This window comes from Balaenoptera acutorostrata, chromosome 10 (genome assembly GCF_949987535.1).
Source record: "Balaenoptera acutorostrata chromosome 10, mBalAcu1.1, whole genome shotgun sequence".
In the NCBI taxonomy this organism is placed as follows: domain Eukaryota; kingdom Metazoa; phylum Chordata; class Mammalia; order Artiodactyla; family Balaenopteridae; genus Balaenoptera; species Balaenoptera acutorostrata.
The window spans coordinates 33,956,798-33,975,176 of record NC_080073.1 but is presented as its reverse complement, the minus strand read 5'-3'; the positions used below and the strand labels follow the sequence as shown (position 1 = coordinate 33,975,176).

The window sequence follows — 18,379 nt, the reverse complement described above, 5'->3', positions numbered from 1 at the left end:
CTAGCAGAGGAAGGCTCAACATTTTAGCCAGAGAGCAAATGCGCCCTGTACGCCCATCTATATAGCAACTTGCAGAGCTGGCAAATGGTGAGAACGACAGGTGGATCCATAGAACAATGGCTTCCCAGCCTGGTCAAGGTGGACCAGAGAACTAATTGGTTGGAGAAGAGAATCAAGGAGGTCCAGGGCATGAATAACTGTGAGGCTCAAGCCATTTTTTTTTTTTTCTGGAATCTGGTCCTGCTCACTCTTAATCCACTGCTGGAAGGCTGTCAAGCTCTGGGAGACAGGGTGAGATGAAGGTAAGGAGGCAAGGATTATTGGCCCAAATTCCCATCGCTCCATTCTCTTGTTTGGTTTCAGTGAAAGCCCAAGGGGTGGCCCAAAGACACCTGGCTTGACCATGGGCTAATTAGCCTTCACCTTCACCTTACCCTATAGGACCTTTAGCAGCCTGAGGTGATTTCAGTCCTAACCTAAAACTTTAAGACTACTCAGGAGATGTAACTCACCTAAACTATCTTAGATTATAAAATTTAGAGCAGAGAAGAAAAGAAGTTGGTTAGCTAGCTAAGTTTCTAAGAGGTTCAATGACTTACGAGAGGTCACCAGGTTAGTGGCAAAACCAGGACAAAAAAGGCAAGCATCCAAATTCCTAGTATGTGACCTTCCCATTATATCATCCTGTCATTATTTTTTCCCGAGTATCCACTAGTTGTCCAGTGGTCCATCTATGCATTCAGTCAAGAGAATCCTTATTGCCTACTATCTGCAAGGCACTGGAAAGTGCAAATATAAGTAACTCTACTCTCTTGTGGGCTTTCGTGGGTTCTAAGACAAGTAACTGATGACTTGTACTGTGCCTGATCTACAGAAGCACTCAACAGAAGTTTGCTAAAGAGATGCATGAAAGCACCCGGATAACATAACTCAGGGAAGACTAAAAAGAGCTAGAAATACCCCTGGATTTCAATACAACTGGAAGAGTACCTGGTGCAGAGAAGGCACTTCAAACTATTTATTGAATGAACGAATAGGTGAATGAACAAACAGACGTGTCTCCAGCCTAATCTGCACTGCTGGGCTTTAAGAACACTAGGCAATAGCGACTGTGGAGTAATTACTCCCTCACATGACCTTTGCGAGGGGATCTTGCGTTAGTTCAGGAGGTAAGATCTCAGGACTCTGGAATCAGAAAGACCTACACTGGAATCCTGCTGTGCCACCTACTCACCATATGTCCTTGGCAAGTCAGTACCTTGTCCTCTCCAATTCTTGCCCAGTAAGAGGGCAAAATAATACAGCCTCCCTTATTAGGCTGGTGGGAAGATTAGAACTTGGTAAAGTAAAATGCTCAAGAAATGCAAGCAATTCCTATGGGAATTCTTTCAAACTTAACTAAAAGCTTCTCTGTTTCATCCATCCTTCCGCCCATCCATCCATTTATTTACCTATTTGTACTTTCTATTCACCAGGCATTATCTTAGCATTCTGGAAGTACTAACACATTCAATCCTCATAACAACCCAATGTGTCAGGTACCATTATCTTCCATTTTACAAACAAGGAAAACAAACAGCAAAGAGGTTAAGTGACTTTCCAAAGTCACATAGCTACAAAGTGACCAAGGCAGGAGTCCCATGCAGGCAGCCTGGCCTCTGAGTCTGTGCACTTGGTCGCTGTGCTATGCTGCTTGCCAACAGCGAAAGGAGGCTCACTTCCTGTCCCCTGAAAACATAAATGGTCTTTTCACCACTATTCCCACATGGTTCAAAAGACTACTTTTCACAAGACTAATACCTAATACTTAAAAAAATATGTGATCATCAAAATGGTCATGTCAGCCTGGCAAGGCATAGCTATAGCTCTGAACCCACTTGTTAGAGGAGGGACATGGTTCACTGAAGCAAACAGCACCAGGACAGTGGTGACTAGATGCTCACCACCCACAGCTCCTACAGCACCATCAGGCTGACGATGTGGTTTCTCCAGCCACGGCATGACCGGGTTGGTCTGGGACCTCAATTTGATGCCAGGCAAAGCACAAGATGTCCAGACAACTCTGGTGGCATTTCTTGCCTTGGAGGATTCAGCCACTGCTTCAAGTGTCATCTTCTGAACTCTGCCCTATATCTCTAATTCTTCATCATCATATTCATATTTATAATCATAATTAAAAACCAGGTTTTAATCTTTAGCAATATGAGCCAGAGATTTCATATATGTTACCTCAGATAACCCTGTAATAACCACATGAGTTAGGTGTTGCTGTCCACATTTTAAAACTGGAGTGCAGAGTTTCCTTTATTTCTCTGCCAGGCCTATGCCCATGGTTAACCAGTCAGTCTAGCTGGGAGTGGGCACATACCCAGGTCACTCCTTCCACTACTCCATTCTGCCTGCCCTTTGTATGGCACAAAGCTCCGTGACCCTCTCATGATGATAATTTTATTATCTATGGATGAGAAATTACACAATGACAAAAATGTATCAGGGATACATCAACCCTTTTAAATTATTTTGTATTTTATCGACCACACCAAATCTACGTATATTTGAAAAGCAGTCAACTATACTCTATTATCTATCAATCCAGTGGTCAGACGGCACATTTGGGCATTTTATAAAATAACTGTGTCCCTTGCCCACAGAGTTTCTGAAAATGCAGGAACCACTGGCAAGCATATGTGTCTCCCTCTACTGGGCTATGAGCTCCTTAGGGGCTGCTTCTTACTTCAGTGCTTAGCATATAAAAGGTGTTTAATTTAACATGTGTTGACAGAGCAGATACAGTCATAAACACTCAATGGCCTTTCATTCATTCAAGAAATATTTATTGAGTACCTTCTATGTGCCAGGCACTGGTCTAGAACCTGGGGCCATAGCAGTGAAAAAATGGAAATAGACGAAATAGATGAAATAGATGAACTCATACACAGTAAATCATAAGCACGTGAATTAATATACACAACCTAACTGGGAGGCAGATATGCATTATTCTCATTTAAAAGGTAAATGAAGTTAATAAGTGACTTGCCTCTTGTGCCCAGCAAGTTGGGGGCAACAAGCCAGGAGAGGAGCTCTTATAAAGTTGTCGCTGAGACACATTACTTTTATTCTAATGCAAAGGCTTCCAGGTGATTAATATCCTCAGACTGTAGCAACTAGATTATCAAGCTTATATTGCCAATATGAGTAAAAACAATAATCTCTAACGTTCAGATAGCACCTTTTCTATCTAATCTCTTTCACTCTACCATTATTTCATTTTAAAGATAACGAAGGTGAGGCCTAAGGAATACCTTACCTAGATTTACATAGTTAGTAATTTCGGATACTTCTTAGATATATTTTCTTAAATATGGAATATGGATTTTGTTTTGTAAAATATATATCTGACCATTTAGTCTTTTCCTTCTAGGTTATCTATATAACTTATTTATTGAACAAACATTATTGAGGCCCTAATATACCCAGGGTACTGTGGTACATTCTGAGGACACTTCAGGGGATAATTTAGACACGGTTCATTTCCTATAGAATTTACAGTTTGTTGGGGAAAGACAGTTATTGAACAAGTTTTGATTCTTATAAAACACTTTCAAGGAATTCTCTTCAAATTTGCACCCTGGTTAGTCACAGATATTACATGTATCTTTCCACTTGCCTTTTGTGTTCTATAGCATACTGGTAGACCCAGATACATTGGCCATTAGTTAGGTGGAAGAACCAAGACTCATCAGCTACACATAAAGAGGGCCAGTGGTGTTCGGGGTACAGGGATTGAAATTAAGTATTCTTGCGGTTCAGTGAAATGGGTAGGCTCTAAAGTTGAATTCTAAAGCAGAAGCCTAGAGAGGTGAACATAAGCAAGAACACAAAGGTGGAATTTCCTAAGGCAGGAGAGGGAAGAGGGACATGTTGGTGGGACTAAATTCAGCATACACAGGGACAGAGTCCATAGACCATATATTCAGCAGAAGAGGGTGAGGGGTGGCCAAGGCAGGCTCAGAAGTAAAGGCCATAGTGAATCTCAAAAGGACAGTTGTGGCATAGATGGCGGGTGGACTGACAGATGCTGCCTGTAATGGGGTAACTAAAGGCTTCCCCTGAGAGCCTTCTCTGGGACTAGACAGTCCCTGAGAGAAGAATATTTCCTAGCGCGCAACTCGGAGTCAAATGAGAAAGCCCTTTATAATTCTAATGAATTGGGCGGGGGGGGGGGGGGGGGAAGGGTGGGTCTTATTTTTCTTAGCAGAAAAATCCCCTTCTACATAAAGACTCACTTTTGTTGGGTGAATATTTTAATATGACTGAGGCTGCCAAAAGGCAAGTTGAATAACAATGGATTGTTGATAAATTGCCTTCTAAGAAGGATGGGTCCAGTCAACCTGAGTAGTTCTTTAAGTAAGGTCATTTAAGTTTTGAGTAGAATCTGAATTTTTTAGGACAATAGAAAATAATTTAGAGATTTACGGGGAAAACATCAAGAAATAAAGTCTATTCGTTGGTATACCTATTGGCTAGTAGCCAAAGAATCACTCTTGGAGAAAAAAAATCTAATAGAGATTATCATTAAGCCGTTTGCTGTGAGGTATGCAACGTAAATTTACTCCTTTATTTCTTCAATTAAAAACTATCTTCTCTTTAGAAATTCTTAAATCAGGATTTTACTTTTTTCACGTACTTTAGAAAAGGTATCACTTTCATTTGTATGGGAAATCAAGTAAACGTCATATGCTTAATATCAGTCATCTACTCTTCTGTAATAGAACATGTCCAAACAAAATATCTGCATCAGATATTTAAGGGGGGGGGGGGATTACAAGGTCAATTAGTGAAATTATTAGTTTTCCAAACTGGAAGGTTCCATATCCCTGTCTTGCCATATTTACTTCTGCTCTGAAGTGACAGCTAATGTGAAGTAGAATATTCTAATAAAACCTGAAAAATTGAGGAAAAAAAAAATCTGCATTGCTCCTTAATGCTTCCGTGAAGTACACTTGACTTTGGAGCACATGACCAAGTACTGAGTCCTTACTAAAGTTGGTAGAGGAAAAACTAGACGTTATTCATATGGGGAGTCATATACAGATTACAATAATAATAATAATTGATGTTACTTAGCACTACTATGTCTTAATGCTTTCCTTACCTTCCTTACTTTCCTTAATGCTCTCCTTTCCTTCCTAACTTCCTCATTGAAGTTAATCTTTACTCCAATGATATGCTTTAGTGTACAGCTATGGTGTTAATTACCTTGGCCTTGAATTGACACACATTACTACTTCTCATTTTCCACTGGCAAAACTTAGTTCTGTGGTAACATTAGATAGAAAAGAAGCTGGAAAATGCATTCTCTTCCTAGAAATAATTCTGTACTTTGAAAGAGAGAGCACACACTTGATAGACAGCCAGTCATATTGGCCATATCAGCCAGGTGGATAGTATCCCCGTTACATAGACGAGAAAACTGAGGCTTAGAGCAATCAACTTCCTCAATGTCTCACAAATAGAAGTGGAAGAGCCTGCTCCATGCCGGATGTTTTTTTAGATGCTTAATGCATATTTAAGTTTAAGGCAAAGATCTGTTAAGTTAGATGAAACAAAGTTAAGCCAATAGTCGCAACGAACAGAATTAAAAGACAGCAGGAGCCATTAAATAGAATAAATAACTTCTCTACGTACTGATAAGGAATGAACTCCAAGATATGTTGTTAAATGAAAAAGAAAGAGCAAACCAGGTTGATACAATTTGTATATCTTAAAATCGTCTTTATACACACTCATTTGTCCTCATGCATACACAGGCTGTCTCTGGAAGGAGGATACACAAACTGCTGGTACAGTAATTTCTTCTGGGGAAGGGAAGTGAAGGCTTGGAGAGGTGCTGACCTTTCATTATAAACCCATTTATACCTTTTGAGTATTTTATTTTGCACATGTAATTACCTATGACAAATTTAAGATTTAAATAAAAATACAAAAAGTGATCAGAAGATAGCATAAGCCTTTGAGAAGTGCTGCTCTTCTTCCAGGCTGGAGGGGACTCCTTTGAGCTGACCTTCCACCCACACTCTTGACTGCTGCCCAGTTTGCAAGAACACTATCCCTGACGCCCTTTGACTTGACACCATAGTGACTCCCGACAACCTCAGGGGACACTGACCACGGTGCCACTGCCGATAAACAACTCTTAGACATGGTTCTGCTTCCCCATTTCCTGGCAACTGAATGATCCAGGTCGACTAATCACCAATCCAACCCACCCCCCAAATTTACCACTTGTGTCTGCATCTACTTCCTGATGACTAACTAGCCGTCATCCTGGATAACTGGCCCAGGGCAGCACACACATAGAAAATCTGCAGAAATAAACGGAGATTTACAGCTTGGTAAAAAAGTGATTTTGAGAACATTATCCTTTGAGAACAAAGGATAATGAAGTTTCAAATGTGAATTTTTATGATTAAGGATTTTAAAAGAAAACAGGTATCACTTTTCTTCATTCTCGCTTATCAGAGCAGATCATTAGTGATTTTTATGCCAGCTATCTCATTAGGTCAAGCTTTACCTCAGCCAGAACTAATTTTCACAGACATGAAAGTAGGTGCAAACAGCCTAAAAAAAAAGAGAGAGAGGGAGTAAAGTGTCTGCCCTTATGGAGCTTACTTACATTCTACTGAGTCCAGGAAGAATTAATACATTTCTCCTTTGACCCTTCATGCAAAAGCAAATTTAAACCTTAAAGGATTTTTGTCCTTGATTCTTTTTAATCAATACAAAGATGATTCAGATACACATCTCTCCAGGCCCCTTTCCTTTCTGTCTATAGGCTGCATCATAAAACATACCATGCCTGGGAATAAAGGATCTCAGATGGGAAAGGCCTCTTGCTCTGCCTACCTCCCACATGGCCCGCTAGTGGCTCCACTTGTGTTCCAAGAGCAGGGGACCTGTCACTCCAAAGGGGCCCCTTCAGATGTGGTGAGTTTGTGACACTTATCAAATGCTGCAGAGACCTCTGCATTAGGCCAGCTTAGTACAAAAGGGTCTGGTTCCCTTCTCTTCTCAAGTCTGTGGTTTTTACAGGGGATCTGAAGGGGTGGTTAGGAATTCAGGTCATGGAATGCCCCAGACATGAATGCCGTTTATAAGAATCTGCTCATGCCAGAAGTAATAGACAGAAGTCGAAGTAATTTATTTCCTTTGAATATTACATTTTATGCATTCATGCATCCTCCCAGGATATCCAATCCACAGACTGCCTTGAAGCTACTTGGGATGTACGTACACCACACGTCCATGCTCCTACTATTTATTGGGACCAGCTTGCTCCATTTCTACCATCCTGCCTGATTCTACCTATTAAATATTGTCAGTCTCGGCTGTAACATAATCCTGGCTGAGATTCACATGCGAGATGTAATCTTGACAAGCCATTTGGAATCTCTTCTAAAAAAATGTAAAAGCCAGCTTTCTGCCAGAGGAATGAATCAATCTGATAAAAATGTATACAGGGGAAGCCTAATCAGTTCATATGAGAACTTGTCAGTAGAACCTCTACTTGGACTGTAAGATTAAACCATCTTCATAAATTGTCATTAGAAGGAGGCATGGTCCATTCAGCTGTCCTCCTATTTCTAGTTAGAAACTCTGGTTTGCATTTCTCGGATGGAGACGTTGGCAAAAGCCATGTCAAGAACGAGCATCAGAAGGATAATGAAATCTTACTTCTACTCACTAATAGTGGTTCATTTTTAACCTGTGAAAGCAGGATGGTAGCTCTTCCCTCTCCCACAGCAGTTTGGAGAGTTCTGAAGGGGAAAATCTGCCTCGCTTTATTATTTCTTTTTTCTAAACATCCTTTTTTTTGACCTCTTACCAGATAATCACCCACTGATTATTTTAAAGGTATGCTAATATTTAGACAAATCCTCCAAGATCTCTCTCAGGTTGGAACAGGAAATGCTTTATGTCATTTTAATGTTTATCAACATTAGTGGTGAAATCATATCATTATGAAGGAAAACATTTTCAGATGATTTTTTGATACCGTCCAAAGCAATCTGTGTGTGAGTTCAGGATGACGCACAATGAAGAACCATCTCAAACACAGGCTTTGCCAAATGAGTTAGCGATTTCACTCACTTATCACTTTAAATGGCAAGAGTTTCCATCAGAGAGTTAAAAAAATAAATTTTCAACCTTTCTATCTTTCTTCCCTTCTCACAGTAATCCACACTAACAGGGGGAGATTAAGGACAAACGTGAGCCACGTTGTCAGAGAGTAAAGTTGACAGCACAGGATTTGGAGACTAACAGGCCTGGTTCCAGCCCTGGTTCTGTGGCTTTCTGGCTTAATGACCTTGGGAAAGTTACTCAGCCTCCCTCAGCCTCCATTTCACTGTCTGCAAAATGGAATGATAACATCATCGACTCACACAGTTGTTAAAAGGATTGAGCACAGTGCCTGAGATACTTTGTGGGCCTAGCATAGTGTCTAGAGCACCTTGATGACGGGTGATTATTTGTTCCATGAATGAATGAATGGATCAATGAATGAATCTATTCCCACCAAAACAGTAATGTTTTAAATCAGGGGTTAGTTGGCAAATTTCTCCTGCAAGGGGCCAGAGAATAAATGTTTTAGGCTTTGTAGGCCATATGGTCCCTGTTACAGCTTCAGCTCTGCTTTGTAGCAGAGACCAGCCACAGACAATAAAGGAATGGGTGTGGCTGTGCTCCAATAAAACTTTATTTGCAAAGACAGGCAGGGGACTGGATTTAGCCTGCAGGCCATAGTTGGGAGACCCATGTTCTAATGATAAACCAGACTGACTTTCAAAATAAGTGCTCAGTCATGACTGAGAAGCCCAGCGTCAGCACAAAGCATTCACAGGGAAACTTGGAGGTGATCTGAGGTCAGACCCTCCCAGCTCTACTCCAACCATTCCCTGCGCCCTGTCACACTCTCCCCCACCATTTTCAGGACCCATCACGGTCTCACAGTTATGCTGGGGTCCTCCTGTCTCCCAGTCCCTCTCCTGGGGACTCACCCATCCTACAAACCAGCCTGTATCCAGCTGCTCCCTGGGACCAGTCCTGTGGTGAGGTTCTGGCAGGGCAAAGGCCCCCTGGGAATACATCCTTTCTTTTTCTACTCAAACCACTGACAACCCTCTCTTGCCCCAAATCCTCAGAGATGGAAATGGAAACCTTCTTGCCCACAGCCAGGCAAAGAAATGGAAATGCTATTCCTTATCACACTCCTTGTAATCTCAAGAAGATGGAAATGTTGCTGAAGATGGAAAGGCATGGGCCAGAGCTGCTGAAAGAATGGGTTGGGGCTTTGTTGGGGTAACATTTCTATGTGCTGAGCGCCTATCGTGTTCCAGGCACTGCCGAGAGCCCACCCCCCACACCTCAACCCCAAAGCCCTCTGTACAGAGGGAGAAGCAGAGCTCGGAAAGCCTGGAGGACTTGCCCAAAAACACAGCCTGGGAGCAAGGACCGGCACCAAAGCTGCACTGACCCAGGTCTGACCAATTTGAAAGCCCAAGTTATGAAAAACCATTCTCTGCTCCTGGGCACACGTGGCAGCTCTAACCCACTGAGTATTCACTGGAGTCAGGCTTTCAAATTTAGTACAATTTGCAAGCATTTTCCTTATAGACATGTTCACTTGTTTTTTGCCATCTTCCCTGCTAGACTATAAACTCAAAAGAGATTGGTCTGTATACCCAACATGGTCCCTGGCACACTGCAGGTGTTTATTACATATTTGTAGAACTAGTTAAGAAAGCATGAGAATGAGGATATTAGATAGTAGTACTATTTATGGGCCAGGCACCGGGCGGAGAATCTGCCACGCATCAGCCCAACGATGCCTCCAACTCCACAAGTTAGTTACTGTTTTTTCCCGTTTTATTGATGATAAAACTAAGGTTCTGAAAGGTTAACCCTGTGGCTCAAGGTCAGAAAGCTAACAAATGGCAGAAGCAATAACTGAACCCAATTCTGTTGGTCTCTTAACCCAGATTCCTCTTATTCCTTTCAGTTCCTACCACACAATGATCGCCCTTGTCCCGACCCAGGCAGTGAGCCCGTTGGCCCAGGGCCCTGTTCCTTCCACGACAAAAAGTCATCTTTTCTCTTTCTCCCTGACCATGTTTGTTCCTAGTGTCTGGAAATTGCCCTCACCTATAAAATCAGGATAATTTTCCATTGTCAACACACATCCCAACCTCCTCCATGGGGTTTTTGTGAGAATTAACTCCATTTGCAGCCATTAATTAAGTTGTTAAAAGTACAAGTAGCTTTTTCTCCATTTTTACATGGCTTCCCAAATGGTTAATGCTGATTTCTTGGTGCAAACACAAGGAGTTCATAACTTTTCAATGGATTATGAAAGTTATTCCCCCAGGGGCTCGGCAGTCATCGCTGAGCATAGCTTTGACATGATGTCAGTGAATTCAGTCCTTACCGCCCTAATAGTGGTTCTTAATAATATTATTGGAATTGTTATTACCTTCAATTAAAAGGTTGGCCATGAATGACTTACTACTTCAGAGAGATTCCCCAAAGATTCTCATTAGAGTTTGCCGTCCTTTCGCCAAAGGGCACCATAAGAACAGGAACCAGAGTCCTTGCCCATCCCCCAAATAAATACATGAATAAATACACAGCATTCAAAGATTTTATGTTTTTGGCTGGCTACCAGGTTTTAAATTGACTTCCTTAAAGGTGGATAGGGCTGGCTAATCACTACCACTTTGTTTTTAAAAACAAAAAGGAAATCAGAAAAACGTTAAATTTTTTTCTTCATTTTTACTCACCAAACTATATTAGAATAGTATTAACAGTGCAGCTGCAGTCTTCACAAAATGGACCACCTCTTATCTTGCTAGAGACTAGGCAGCACAGAGGCTGGTTTCAAAGACAACATGATGAATGGTCCCTGGTAAACACTACCTATTACATCTCCCTTGACCATACTTGAGGGTTGAGAACACCCTGGAGAAATGCCTTCGAGGTCAGGTGAATGGCTCATTGGATTCAGGGTCAGTGAGCTATCTGACTCTGTAAATGAGCCTAGAGCTGTAGGTAGTTCTCAAGAGAAAAACAGGACCATGTAGGTTGGATCAAAAGAGGGCTTAGACTGTGCCCAGAATTTGATGCTCAGACATCAAGGAAACATGTCACCCACCTCTGGGCAGACTGAGTCCAAGTGCTAGGACAGGAACACTACCTGCATCTTCAGAAGTAGTATCAGAACGGCCCCAGACCTAATGCACAGTGAAGAGAACTATCTCAAGGGTATGGGAATGAATCCTGGGGACCCAGCTGCAGAGCTTCAGGGAAGGGTTTTTTTAGGCCAGGACAGACAGTGAATTCATACCCAGGAGATCAGGGAAGCTGGAGTGCCCACAGAAGAGAGAGAAAGCACAAGCTGGGGCCAAAGAGGAAGAAGATACTGGAACACAGTATCTGGTCCATAACGGACACACTCATATTTGTTAGATGAATGAACAAATGGATGGATGATTGGGAGAGACCTAATATTCTGCTCGGCCTGAAAGCTCCATCAACTTAAGTCTGCATCAGCCAAGAAAGACTATCTGTGTGTTACACCTAGGCTCATTTCGACATATATTCCAGAAAACTCTCCCCTGCTTTTAACCCAACCAAACCCAAGCCGATCCACTTGCAAGAATTTACGGTACTTTTGTTCCTGTTGGGTATGCGTGTGTTTAATCTTTGTTTCTAAAAAAATTACTCACTTAACCCCCCGGGCTGCTTTTGAGTTTATCAAGGGCAGGAAGCAGATGTTTTCACACTTGGACTCAGGCTGTGAGAGAAGAGGTGCTGCATCACTGTGTTGAGTAGGCAGACCCACGGAGGGCTGGAGCCCCAAGGAGAGCCATGTCAAACTGGGAGGAAATGACTTTAGGAGCATTGTCTAGGAAATCCTGCACTGCCTGATATTAAAGAATGCCACAATTCACAGGTCCTCTGGCTGCATTTTACCTCCCCAGGAGAAGAAGTCTGTGGCTATGTTGGAGCAGCCAAGCCTTGGCTTTGATTCTTTGTCTGCCTCTTTGGTGGCTAACAGGGCCTTCCTGCCTCCTTGACACCCCATTCTTTGTTCATCCATCTTTGTCAAGGAATGACATTCCAGGTCTTTCAGCAAGGCTCCCATTCCAGGAATAGCCTTGCAGCCTGGTTCTGCCCAAATTTCTTTCTGTTCTCGACACATACTATTGCTTTCTCTGTCATATTTTTCTAGAGATCCTACCTTATCTACAGGCCTGGAAGGAGGAACCCCACAAACAGCTTGATCTGCCCTAACTTGCTAGAGTTGACTGTACCAAGAGAGGACTCATGCTTCAGGCAAATTCATCTGTAAGTCTGGCCAGTGACCTGTAGCTTGTGGCCTGGTTCTGAGATTGACCAATGAGTTTCCTCCCCTAGAGATTGAGAAAGAGGGATTTCAAGAGACTGAGGCAGTCCAGGAAAAGGTTGTGGGGACATGCAGGCTATGGCAAGAGTATAATGAAGGTAGAGTAAGTTGGATGAGAGGGGACAAAAGAACAGATGAGAAAACAGAAGACAAACATCTTGATTTTCCACTCTCCAGATCCAGCCCTGTACAGCTCGGCTATGCTTCCAGCCCTTCAACTCTGTGACAGTGCCCTGCAGATTTTCAACAAATCCCTTGCAGCAGATGCTCTTTTTGCCTGCACGTCATTAAGTATAGTTTCTTTTTGTAGCAGGACCTTGATTTTTCCTTTGGGGCATCACAGTTCCCCCATTGTCAGACCCTGGGGAGGGAACATGACACAGGCTTAACTAATCAAAATATCCTATTTCTTAGCTACACAGTGATTGGTTCAGGGATGGGAATGTGATAAAAGTTGCTGTGATGAGATTCCATATAGGGATTTTTGCTGGAACTACTGGGAGAGCGAGACTTTCATATTTCTCGGGTATCTACACCGTTATATAACCATCTGGGGATGTCAGCAGCTGTTTTTCTATCTTATGGTAAATCTCTTGGTGGAATTCTGCTAAGTAATGAGATTTCTTTAGGGGAAAGCAAAGCCAAGAGATGGTGAGAGACAGAGTCCGAATAAATTTTTTTTTTTTTTAGCCCCTGAATCCAGCCATACCTGAAGGCATGACATCTTGATTTTTAAGATATAAGAGCCAATATATCCCTCTTCCTTTTTTTAAAAAAAAATAGTATGAACTGATGCAAGAGTCCTGACTACTACATATTTCTTTTGAATTCCGATAGCCTGGATATGTCACTACACCTTGCAGCACAGAAGCCTTTCCTCCCAATCCTGTCCCCCTTTTCCTTCCACCACTTACTCTGTCATGAACAAGGTGTTAAAAGAAGAGCAGAAATTTTGACTTTAGCTATCTTGGCACCTTTGTAAACTGCATATTCACCATATGGCCATCTTTTCCACCCATCTTGCTATCCCATTAAGTTTCTCAGTTTGATTCACGTAGTCTTAAATGTGTTCTGAGAGCATAAGAGGGTCATGAAGGATATTTTATGGTGAAGAATAGAAGTGTTGCCCATCACTGCCACCCAAACCCCATTAGCCATTCATTCTGCAGAATCAAGCCCCAGTACCTGCATTTTACTATCTGTAAAATTAGAATAGTAATAATACCTCCTCTTTCTTCAATTTAAGATGAAAAAAGGAGAATGAGGAGTACTTCAAAAGTAAAGAGTTACAAAGTGTAACTGTTCTACAACAAGCATGCATTTCTTACATAATAAGGAAAGACTTTTAAAAGTTACTTATTAAGAAAAAAAGTCAGTGTAATATGTGAACACACACAGTTGACTGAATGCTATAGAAAAAGTGAGGGTTTAGGGCTTAGAAAAACTTAGTGGTGTCTGAAATGCAATACCAGACACTTACTATGACCTTAAGTGAGTTATCTAACTTTTCTCAAGGTTCTTCCATATGTTGAAATTAGGACAATATCCCATAGGCTCACTGTCAGCAGTAACAAAAAAAGATAAACATACATAAAGTGCTCTGGCACTTAGAAGGTACTTGTGTGTGTGTATGTATGTGTCATAAATAAATAATATATGATGGGAAGACAGGGGTGTAGATCAAAGTTACTTATATCTATGATCAAGTATCTCTGTCCATGGATAGACATCAACAGTGTAGGTGAACCCCTTCAAATTTATTTAGTGCATGGGTATTTTCTAGAAGGGGGCTCCTCAATTATCATGTTCTCCATCCAAAGGGTCCAAGACCTTGGAAAGATTAAGCATCATCAGTGTAAACAGAGAGATATAGACTGATGGATACTTTGTTCCCATGTTGCCCACTGCCCCTAATTCAGAGCACATAAACAGTAGTCATCTAGAGTAAGAACCTCTCCAATGCAAACACACCAGGTTCTCCTTATTGGAGTTAAACTGGGACCTGGATGAGAACACCCCTTTGACAGGGACCAAAATTTCAGAGTAAATATTGGAGAAGAGAGTTGGGACGTCAAAAATGAGACTAAAATTTTTGGAAATTAATACATATATCTTATTTTTAATAAAATTTAGTTTACAATTTTAACAACTCACTAGTTCCTGTAAAGCAGGTACCAGTCCGTGGCCTGTTAGGAACTGGGCCGCACAACAGGAGGTGAGCAGCGGGTGAGCAAGTGAGGTTTCATTTGTATTTTTTTTTTTTATAACTTTTTTTTTGAATTTTTGAATTTTATTTTATTTATTTTTTTATACAGCAGGTTCTTATTAGTCATCAATTTTATACACATCACTGTATACGTGTCAATCCCAATCTCCCAATTTATCACACCCCCACCCCCACCCCCCACCGCTTTCCCCCCTTGGTGTCCGTATGTTTGTTCTCTACATCTGTGTCTCAATTTCTGCCCTGCAAACCGGTTCATCTGTACCATTTATCTAGGTTCCACATATATGCGTTAATATACGATATTTGTTTTTCTCTTTCTGACTTCCTTCACTCTGTATGACAGTCTCTAAATCCATCCACGTCTCTACAAATGACTCAATTTCATTCCTTTTTTGGCTGAGTAATATTCCATTGTATATATGTACCACACCTTCTTTATCCATTCGTTTGTCGATGGGCATTTAGGTTGCTTCCATGACCTGGCCATTGTAAATAGTGCTGCAATGAACACTGGGGTGCATGGGTCTTTCTGAATTATGGTTTTCTCTGGGTATATGCCCAGTACTGGGAGTGCTGGGTCATATGGTAGTTCTATTTTTAGTTTTTTAAGGAACCTCTATACTGTTCTCCATAGTGGCTGTATCAATTTACATTCCCACCAACAGTGCAAGAGGGTTCCCTTCTCTCCACACCCTCTCCAGCATTTGTTGTTTGTAGATTTTCTGATGATGCCCATTCTAACTGGTGTGAGGTGATAACTCACTGTAGTTTTCATTTGCATTTCTCTAATAATTAGTGATGCTGAGCAGCTTTTCATGTGCTTCTTGGCCATCTGTATGTCTTCTTTGGAGAAATGTCTATTTAGGTCTTCTGCCCATTTTTGGATTGGGTTGTTTGTTTTTTTAATATTGAGCTGCATGAGCTGTTTATATATTTTGGAGATTAATCCTTTGTCCGTTCATTCATTGGCAAATATTTTCTCCCATTCTGAGGGCTGTCTTTTCATCTTGTTTGTGGTTTCCTTTGCTGCGCAAAAGCTCTTAAGTTTCATTAGATTCCATTTGTTTATTTTTGTTTTTATTTCCATTACTCTAGGAGGTGGATCAAAAAAGGTCTTGCTGTGATTTATGTCAATGAGTGTTCTGCCTGTGTTTTCTTCTAAGAGTTTTATAGTGTCTGGTCTTACATTTAGGTCTTTAATCCATTTTGAGCTTATTTTTGTGTATGGTGTTAGGGAGTGTTCTAATTTCATTCTTTTACATGTAGCTGTCCAGTTTTCCCAGCACCACTTATTGAAGAGACTGTCTTATCTCCATTGTATATCCTTGCCTCCTTTGTCATAGATTAGTTGACCATAGGTGCGTGGGTTTATCTCTGGGCTTTCTATCCTGTTCCATTGATCTATATTTCTGTTTTTGTGCCAGTACCATATTGCCTTGATTACTGTAGCTTTGTAGTATAGTCTGAAGTCAGGGAGTCTGATTCCTCCAGCTCCGTTTTTTCCCCTCAAGACTGCTTTGGCTATTCGGGGTCTTTTGTGTCTCCATACAAGTTTTAAGATTTTTTGTTCTAGTTCCGTAAAAACTGCCATTGGTAATTTGATAGGGATTGCATTGAATCTGTAGATTGCTTTGGGTAGTATAGTCATTTTCACAATATTGATTCTTCCAATCCAAGAACATGGTATATCTCTCCATCTGTTGGTATCATCTTTCATTTCTTTCATCAGTGTCTTATAGTTTTCTGCATACAGGTCTTTTGTCTCCCTAGGTAGGTTTATTCCTAGGTATTTTATTCTTTTTGTTGCAATGGTAAATGGGTTAATTTCTCTTTCAGATTTTTCATTGTTAGTGTATAGGAATGCAAGAGATTTCTGTGCATTAATTTTGTATCCTGTAACTTTACCAAATTCATTGATTACCTCTAGTAGCTTTCTGTAGTCTTTAGGATTCTCTATATATAGTATCATGTCACCTGCAAACAGTGACAGCTTTACTTCTTCTTTTCTGATTTGGATTCCTTTTATTTCTTTTTCTTCTCTGATTGCTGTGGCTAGGACTTCCAAAACTGTGTTGAATAATAGTGGTGAGAGTGGACATCCTTGTCTTGTTCCTGATCTTAGAGAAAATGCTTTCAGTTTTTCACCACTGAGAATGATGTTTGCTGTGGGTTTGTTGTATATGGCCTTTATTATGTTGAGGTAGGTTCCCTCTATGACCACTTTCTGGAGAATTTTTATCATAAATTGGTGTTGAATTTTGTGAAAAGCTTTTTCTGCATCTATTGAGATGATCATATGGTTTTTATTCTTCAGTTTGTTAATATGGTGTATCACATTGATTGATTTGTGTATATTGAAGAATCCTTGCATCCCGGGGATAAATCACACTTGATCATGGTATATGATCCTTTTAATGTGTTGTTGGATTCTGTTTGCTAGTACTTTGTTGAGGATTTTTGCATCTATAATCAGTTATATTGGTCTATAATTTTCTTTTTTTGTAGTATCTTTGTCTGGTGTTGGTATCAGGGTGATGGTGGCCTCATAGAATGAGTTTGGGAGTGTTCCTTCCTCTGCAATTTTTTGGAAGAGTTTGAGAAGGACAGGTGTTAGCTCTTCTCTGAATGTTTGATAGAATTCACCTGTGAAGCCATCTGGCCCTGGACTTTTGTTTGTTGGAAGACTTTTAATCACAGTTTCAATTTCATTCCTTGTGATTGGTCTGCTCATATTTTCTATTTCTACCTGATTCAGTCTTGGAAGGTTACACCTTTCTAAGAATTTGTCCATTTCTTCCAGGTTGTCCATTTTATTGGCATAGAGTTGCTTGTAGTAGTCTCTTAGGATGCTTTGTATTTCTGCCATGTCTGTTGTAACTTCTCTTTTTTCATTTCTAATGTTATTGATTTGAGTCCTCTCCCTCTTCTTCTTGATGAGTCTGGCTAATGGTTTATCAATTTTGTTTATCTTCTCAAAGAACCAGCTGTTAGTTTTATTGATCTTTGCTATTGTTTTGTTTCTATTTCATGTATTTCTGCTCTGATCTTTATGATTTCTTTCCTTCTGCTAACTTTGGGTTTTGCTTGTTCTTCTTTCTCTAGTTCCTTTAGGTGCAAGGTTAGATTGTTTATTTGAGATTTTTCTTGCTTCTTGAGGTAGGTTTGTATAGCTATAAACTTCCCTCTTAGAACTGCTTTTGCTGCATCCCATAGGTTTTGGATCGTCGTGTTTTCATTGTCATTTGTCTCTAGGTATTTTCTGATTTCCTCTTTGATTTCTTCAGTGATCTCTTGGTTATTTAGTAATGTATTGTTTAGCCTCCATGTGTTTGTGTTTTTTACGTTTTTTTCCCTGTAATTCATTTCTAATCTCATAGTGTTGTGGTCAGAAAAGATGCTTGATATGATTTCAGTTTTCTTAAATTTACTGAGGCTTGATTTGTGACCCAAGATGTGATCTATCCTGGAGAATATTCCATGTGCACTTGAGAAGAAAGTGTAATCTGCTGTTTTTGGATGGAATGTCCTATAAATATCAATTAAATCTATCTGGTCTATTGTGTCATTTAAAGCTTGTGTTTCCTTATTAATTTTCCGTTTGGATGATCTGTCCATTGGTGTAAGTGAAGTGTTAAAGTCCCCCACTATTACTGTGTTACTGTCGATTTCCTCTTTTAGAGCTGTTAGCA

General features: G+C 40.6%; 1 protein-coding gene across 4 annotated transcripts in view; it reads right to left on the bottom strand.

Annotated features, from left to right (window-relative positions):
• Window positions 1-18,379, bottom strand: part of ERC2 (ELKS/RAB6-interacting/CAST family member 2) — a 974,163-nt gene that overhangs the window by 128,272 nt on the left and 827,512 nt on the right. The gene's annotated exons all lie outside the window — the stretch shown is intronic.